This window comes from Falco punctatus, assembly GCF_963210335.1.
Source record: "Falco punctatus genome assembly, chromosome: 7".
Taxonomy (NCBI): domain Eukaryota; kingdom Metazoa; phylum Chordata; class Aves; order Falconiformes; family Falconidae; genus Falco; species Falco punctatus.
This window is the reverse complement of record NC_137587.1, coordinates 65413318-65421982: the sequence shown is the minus strand read 5'-3', so window position 1 is coordinate 65421982 and position 8665 is coordinate 65413318.

The following is an 8665-nucleotide window of genomic DNA, read 5'->3' as shown; positions in this document are numbered from 1 at the left end:
CCCATATGCTATAGGGTGACTTGGGTTTGCACTTAGCAGTTCCTTTATGTTTGCTGGTATTCGTCTTTGGTTTACAAGCCTGCTTGGAAATTTTGCGAGTGTTTCGATGTATATTAATGCCAGTAGGTACCTGAGGTTGTCCTAAGCTGTCAAGGGCAATATATCCATAGAGATTGTCTTGGCTGGGTCTTTTTCATATGCACCACCAACATGGTGTTGGAGCAAGCTTTATCCTTTAGAGAAATCAGAAATGTTTGTTTGTCCTTCTGCTGAGGAGATGCAAGGTTGGAGGCTCAATGGATGTGTCCATGGGCTTTCTTTTTCTTTAATTGTGTGCTAGGGGCTTAGCAGAAATATGTCCCTGGAGCTATATTGGACTCGTACTGTTATAAATGAAAACAAACTGGCCACAGAGAGAGAATGTGCATAAAATACTACCAAAGAATCATATTCACCCTTTCTCTGGGCACCAAACCAAAGTTTATTCACTGCTTAAGTCCCACTTAACCTTTCAAAATATAACCTACACAGTGCAATGGTCACAGTCAGTGGCTTAAAGTCTCCGATGACTCCTGAGTCTTTTAGAGAAGACAGAAGTGATCTCTTATGGGCACAAACAGTCCTGAAAAGACCATAATCCAACAGAAATTTTTTTCTGCAAGGCTAGAGCTGTTCGTTCTTGTGTTCTCAGTGAATTTTCATCTGCATCCAGCGCTAAATTCACACTGCAGTAGTTTGGGTCATCATACTAGCATCTATCTCTGAGGAATGATTACAGATGATGAGTTATTACCTTTAAATAAGAGGTAATTAATGCTTCCCACTCTGACTTTAATGAAAGGACTTCCTGATTGGGGGGGACAAGGAATATATTGTATCAGTAATACCCCTATGGGAGTTATTGGCAGAAAGTCTGCGGTTAATAATTTGGAGTAACAAATAAATGTGGGCAACTTGTGATATATGTATGGAAAAAGAGGTGTCAAATTATTCATTATGAATTATTCTGCCAGTTCTAATAATAACCCAGCTGTTGAGGAGGAAAAGAAAGCTAGTTCTGTCAGTGCAGACAGATCCCTTTGCAGTAATTCTATCCCTTTCAAACAGAAAAATATAAACTTTCTCTGAGAACAGAAAATTAGCTAAGACAAGAAGAATGGGATCCCTGCTCCAAATCCGTTTTTTTTAGCTTAATGTACGCTAATGGATAATAAAAGATGGTTGACTAAGGAATGACCAGCACACCAACCAGCTGAAAAAACACATTTTGGCAGTCAGCCCTTGCACAATCCACAGGTTAAAGGCAAAATCAACCTCTGTCACTGCTTTCTATATGGGCAGGTGTCCTTATCCAGGTAGAAGTGTTTTTCTGAAGAAACACTAGGCTCTGCATGTGTGTATGTGTAGTATATATACACCTGTATGTGTTTTCATGTGTACACATTGCTGACTACATCTTTAGGCAGATTTTGAGAGACTATGTTTACATGTAATACCTGAAGAAACTTGATTGAATGGCAAACCAGTGTCTGGCGACAGGGGAGCAGGACTGGGACTCGAGAGAGGTTGGTCCCATTCCTGGCATACCCCCAAGCTGCCATCCAGCTTCAGACAGGTTCTTGATCTCCCCTTGGGGTTTTGTTCTTCCCTTCCTGGAAGGTGATGGTGAAACATCATCCATTAGTAGTTATAAGCTGCTTTCCTACTTTTTTGATAATAACAAGGGTAGCTGGTGTTTTTTTCTGGGAGGATGGTGTAATTGATACCTGTGTATCAACCTTAGTGTCGTTTGTGAGGAATGCTGTCTTGAGCCACCAAAGCTGAAAGTGAGCTGCCTCTTAACCCTTCTAGATTTGGTAACTTGGTCCCAAACTCTCTCAAGATGCTGAAGGAGATTTTGCTCAGATTTGCTGACTTTGAAGACACAGTTAGCACAGCCTGAGCCAAATCAGTTAATCTGAAACCATGTGAGTTGAAAGAAAATAATTGGAAGATTTCGGTAGGGCTTTGTCATGTTGGAATATATTGCCTTTAAATATGTGTGTGTGTGGGGGGAAATCTCTGTGCCATGTGATGCTTGGTCAGGTTTAATATTCTCATGTCAAAGGGTCTGAAAATATTAATACTCCTTTACTGATGAACCCTTTTCTAAAATATTAATAAACTCACCTGGCAGCCTGTATGTCACTGCTGCTTTGCGTCTTGCACACTGCGTTCACGTCTGATTAAAATGTGAGCTGTCCAGGGCAGGACCTGTGCGTTCAGTGCTGGCTTGCTTACTGGTGCTATTATAAATAATTAAGATAATTATCCAATATGTTTATGACAACTGACTGCTTTGGGTCGGCTTCTCTGAGGACTCCTGTCATCAGTGAAAATTCTGCAAATGGAGGGGTTTGCAGGCTCCGGCGCCAGAGATAGATTACCCAGAAGCTTTCAGAGCTATAAACAATGCACTTTCCATTTGCCTCTCCATACGGTATGGACTTAATCAGAAACTGTAATTTTATAGTGCGAGTAAATGGGTGAGAGACATCAACAGCATGAGTGAGACAGAGGCAATTGTCTTTTGCGATGCCAAATCCCAGAATATTAAGAGTTTGCCAAAGGCATTTCAGAGATAGGTTTCCTATCTTCATCAATAATTTAAAACATTCCCAAGTCTCCTCTGAGTAGCTTAGAATAAGAGCTGAAGGCACGGATGTCAGAAGGCAGAGTGACTCCCAATTAGTCAGGTAGAGTGCTTTCTTGTTGACTCAGCCAGGGCAAGGGTAGCTGTAAAACCCAGGCTTAAGTCCTTATAGATTCCTTAATAGTTTTTCTTCTTTAAATCTGTGGTAACTTGTAAGAGAGGAGTGGGCAGTCCAGTCCCTAATCCACTGGGGTGCTCATTAGTGCCACTGAAAAAAACACATGGGCAGTTGTGTAAGTTGGCGGATACAGTTGCTAACAGAAAGTGGGTTGGAGAATCAGCTCCATATTGTATGTGAGCGAGACCCAGAAAGAGGAGGCAGCTTTTAAAAGCTGCTGGAAGCTATGACATGACTTGGGGGCATGATCAGCCACACAGAGTTTGCAGTTGTGCCTTCTGAATTAGCGCTTCTTTTTTGAAAGCATTGCCATTAGGATTGCTGTATATGCGTAGAGTTTTGAGGAACTGATGGTATTTTGTTCCTCACACGTGTGGCTCTTATTGGAACATTCTGGTGTCATGCAGAAAATTACTTGTGGGCCCCTAAAACTGGGTCACATGAATGAGTTATCCTGAATCAGCCAATTTGCAGCAACTCTCTGGCTGCGTCTATCTGGATGTGTCATAAAACTCTTGAGCATGCTATCTATTTTTGAGCATGCTAAACGTGTTTATTTACCACACAGCTTATTGTGCACTAAACTCATCCACATGGCAGGCAATTTTCTAGTGCTTAGGCCACTATTTGACCCAGCTGCCATGGAGAAGGCTATATTAAGTCCAGCTGATCAGGGCTGTCTCCACAGTGGAACAGGAAATTAGTGTCTATAGCTATATGACTCTGTCAGCTTTTCTACAAATTTCACACAACTGGTTTCCTATATGTGTAGCTTTTCCTACCATTCTTCTTCTTTTTTTTTTTTTTTTTGTGGGTTTGGGTTTTTTTGGTTGGTTGGTTTGTTTGGGGTTTTTTTGTGTGTGTGGCTGAGATTATTTTTTTATTGTGTTCCCTGATGTGACGTTCAAACCTTAAGCATGACACTAATTATGTATCATTATTACTATTTTTACTCTCTCCTGACACCGCTTACTGCACCTGTTTACGCCTTAGAGCTTTTAGCTGCATTGATTCCACCCAAAACATGCTGGTTCCTTGCACTTGGTTTGGAATCATGCTTTTCTGCACATTTTAATTGCAGCTCTGCAGTGTTCGTCTGGCCCACTGGTAGTGCTTGACTATGAAGCTTTCCTCCTTTGAAAAAAGCTGGATTTTTCAAAGCTGTCTCTTGTATTGTTGAGATCACATTTAAATAGCTGCTTACTAAGAAAAAATTGCAAGTGCCTTGAAGACTGAAGTTTTAGAGATTAGAGGAACTCTGGAAAACTGCAGGTTAAGCGATGATGAAGAGGATGGGATTGCAGTGAATTGGGGATTTATTTCCCCACTGCAGGCTTGTGTTCCAGCACCAACTAGTCATCATGCAGACCTGCAGATGATGTCGCCGAGGCCTCAAGTCTTGGCTCCTTGTTATATCTGTATAATATCAGGAATCTCATTCCAAGACGAACACACCTTCTTCAGCTCTGCAACTCAGATTTTCAAAAAGCGATACATTGTTATCAGTGATGCAAGCTGTGATACAGTGTCTAGTATGTGACTTGAGTTGTCTGTGTAGGCAAAGCCCCTCCGTGCAAGCTCCTGGCTCGTGGCAACTGAAAAGTAATTCATGGATCAAGATTAAAACTGCAGAGCCTTGATGGTCCAGGTCTTGTCACTGTTTTGTTAATATGACAGAATTTAGTTATCTGCAAGATATGGTTTGATGTTCAGTCCCTCTGTCCTGCATCCTCAAACTCCTGTGAAACTATGTGATTCTGGGCAGGACCAAATTCTCATCTAAATTGCACTGCTTCGAGTCTAAGGCAAGTCCTCTGCATTGCAAGGATTTTGTCCCTGCTGTAAAGTGCCAACTTGCCTATGTTTTATGCCTTGGGTTTTACTGATCAGGTGGCTAGAGAGCTGGTAATATGCCACTGGGCCAGTGGCTTAATGCAGGAATTACTGGAAGCAGCAGTCTTGGAGTGCTTTTTATGAGGATAACAAGGCTTTTGCAGACATAAAAAGCAGGAGAAATGCTTATTAGTTATGGGGAAGGTGAAAGGCTTAGAAAACTGATTAGTGTAGCAGTGTGGTCAGATTGAAATGAAAGCTCAGTGGCATAATCGTTAATTGGGTGCTTACTTACCTACTAATTTGAGCTTGGATGTCAGCAGTACTACACTTCATCTCAAACCAGAGGTCAGGCTTTAATGCTACATCATAAATTACGTAAAGGCACAACACTAACAATTAGATAATTATGGAGACCCATGCTGTTGCAATTTAACTGGGCAAGTTCAGGGCAATCATGACAGGAATAGTGCTTAACCCTGAATCTGCTGCCTTTCTTTCAACCTGACAGCCAAATATATGTGGCTAAGGAGGTACCCAGCCGTCTGGCAGCCCACAGGTTAAAAGCATCTTCTCCTATTAGTCAGATTCATCAGATGGCCTGGGTGAACTCTGAGGCAATATTGCAAAAACGTTAATTATGGTTCAGAAAGAAAAGCCTATATTTCAGTCTACAGGAGATTCTGGGCAGGGCACAGCAGTCCAAACAGTTTTTGTGTGCACCATTGTGGGCTTTTAATTTGTTTCTAAGCCAAGCCTATGTATATGTTTGGTTTATTTACTTCATTAAAATAAACCACCAAGCCAAAACCAAGGTTATCCACAGGGATTTATTTGCATGCATCCATGCTGCACAGGACAGACCCGCAAACCCTCACATTTTGAGTACTGGAGTCATTCAATTGCCCACAGCCTTGTGCTTGTATCTGCCTGGCTGGCAGCGCTGCTGTCTGAGTCAGAAATGGCACCATGGAGCAGAGACAGGGCCAGTGCAGAGCGCGCCTTGTCCCCAGCTGTGTTGTGCTAGAAGGCACATTGCCCAGCTGTGGCCTTTGGTGATTCTTGCCCATCAGTTGTGAGAGCATTTGCTGTGGCTCCTCTTGGTACCGATGATGGCTTTAAAGGGGAGAGTTCAATCAATGCTGGACACTTGAAAATTCAATCCACAGAAGAGATATTGAAGATCAGGGTGGAAAACATCAGTCGGGTGGATTGGAAAGTGATTGACAGGGGGATGAAATTAATAACATGTGGATCTTGGGTTGTTCGGCTGCGTGGTTTCAGACAAAAGCAACGTACCGTCATCTAGAGATATATAATGAACAGTGATTTCCATGGGGTGTTGAAGCCTACAGGCTTTATTGGATTTAAGCCTAGGGCTTTTATCAGTGTTGTCCTTTTACTTTTGTTCCTGGTCCTTTTGGCAATTACGTAAATTGTTCACACCGTAATATTTTATTACCTCTGTAAACATTTTTTTTTGTTTGTGCTTTGGGTGGGGCTAAGAAACTGCACCAAAAAAACCCCAAACAAAACAAAAAACTGCCCGCTACTGGTGTTTTGGCACTGTTTTCCTTATTCAGGACACTTTATATAATTCAACAGGAAAATGGTCTTTTCAGGAAGTATCTCCTATGAATAGTGATGGTGTCTTATAGTGTACCAGGCAATGATGTCATATGCCAGCATTTGCATTCCTGGGTTGAGGGACTGTGTGCATTAGATTTGGCAATCTCTTGCCTTAGCCGTGGTAGGTAGAATTCCTTCAGGTGCTAAGTTTGTTATAAAAGTGCTAGAAAGCCCTTAGCTATGGCACACTGCTTTGAAAAATAGTCTTATAACCTTTATATATATCTGCTGCAATACAGCATGGTCAAGTAATGACACATCTGGTTACCTATTATTAAGGGTTGAGTTATGGTATACTTTTTGTTTTAATTAGTCTGTGATAAACAAAAACTCAGGGGCTGTTCTGCTCTGGTAGTTCTCATTTTTCCTGCAGCCTTCCCTGCCCTTATGGGTTTGTTAGTGTAGAAAAAGTGGCATGTGGTACTTGCAATGTCTAGACTGCTGTGGTAGACCAAGCAGGAGGTTGTACGCTTGGTCTGAACCAAATGTCCGTAATACAGGTCTGGGGTGCTCTGGGTAGGTCTATGTTGCATCTAATTTTGTAGCTAGAGGTTATCCCCATGCTCAAATTCACCAACAGCCCTGCAGGACATGCTGCAAACAGTGCCTGAGACAGGTTGTCACCTTTTGGGGTGCTCTACAAAGTGTGGGGAGAGAAAATGGACCTCTTTGCTCAGGCTGCTTGAGAACTGGATTTATAATTATTTTTTCCCCTCTATTGGTATGGTTTAAAGGGGAAATCAAAGCTGAACTCTGCCATGGGCTGGGCTACACCTGGCTGTGTGGCTCTGGAGAGCCCCATGCAGAAGTTACTGGGCTTAGTCTGGCAGTGACCAGGAGGGATTTTCTGGCTTTTATAAAGAGATGGCTCTGAGTAGGGGTACCAACACTCACTTCAAGCAGTAAAATCAATCCTGCTCTTTGACTGCCATCCTCCCAGCGCTGCCCGAGGGAGCGCCAGGGCAATGGTGGCTGGGAATGGCCTAGTGCTGTGCAGGGTTATGCAGGGACTGAATCAGGGTCTTAAAAAGCCTTTAATGGGTTGGAAATGATCTTCAGTGCAGGGGACGTGCAGGACTAGCCTAGCAGGCATGTTGACAGTTTTGCCCTCCTAATAAATTTGACACTGCTCTCCTGCAGCATTTGTGGGTATTTATTGCCATACATCATGGCATGAGTCCTTTTCCAAAGGGGCTGGTGCCCTGGGTCTGTGACAATCTGATCAGTGTTTTAGACCATGACATAAAAAGACCAGCAGTTCCTCCTGGCAGGCCTTACTAGCAGAAATATTTATTTTATTAAAAAAAAAACTCCTACAGGAGTTGCAAAAGAAAACTCTGTCCTTTAGATGGTGCGGACCCAAGCACCTTCAGCTGTAGGCCAAAAGGAACTGCTGTATTTACACATGTAGCTCCTGTGCAAATCCCTGTGCAGGCAGTTCACAGCCAACCTGAGGACATGGCCTGCAGGTCAGGACTTGCCTGGACAGCCTCGGGCCAGAGACAAACCACTACCAACCCTGGAAAATTCCCTGCAATATTTGTTCTTTCTCTTAAAGCTGTAGCTGCTGGAAGGAAGTGAAGGAAGTAGAGTTGCAGTTTGCATTTTAAAAAGCACAGGTTTCTAGAGCTGAGAAAGAAAGCCGAGCAACATAAAGCAAGTGTGCCCTCAAGGTTCAGGAAGCAGAGGGTGAATGAAAGGCACCTGCAGTGATTTCTTTTAGAAGGATCACTTGATGTTTGACCTATTCCTGTGGCTTCCTGACACTGGTGTCAGGACTTTTGCATCCTTGGGACTGGTGCCAGAACTCACAGAGCAAAAAGCAGAGGCTGGCGCTCTGGTTTGCTCATCTGGCCATGATCCCAGGCAAATGTGACAGCGAAATGCTATGCCTGAAGCACATCAAATGTTTGCGCTATGGTTTAAAGACACAGCGTGGATGAAACACAATGCTCATGGAGTTTGATGCACCAGATAGCACTGGTGCCCATTCATAGGGCTGATTCTGTAGTAGCCGTTAGAAATCCTGGCCATGCTTTAGCTATATCCCCTTCACTCTCTCGACCCTGCAAAACAGAAAATATCCATAGGAAAGAAAAAGCTAACTTCTCCATCAGTCTTTCTGTCTTCAAAAGCTTGGGCCTCTCCCACTGTAGTGTCTTGAATACTGATTACCATGGGATTTATTGCTAGTGGTTTGGGAATTGGGTTGAACAGAAGAACACCTGAACTGTACAGCTGGCCAAGTAAATCGTGTAATCTCTGCCCATTAGGAACAAACCTGCAGGTCTAAATTACTCAGTATCTGCAAAGACCTGAAAGCTGTGGCTTGTTCCTTGCTCATCCCCTATGTCTCTGGGTTACACTTTGGCATCGATAGTGCAGGAGATCAC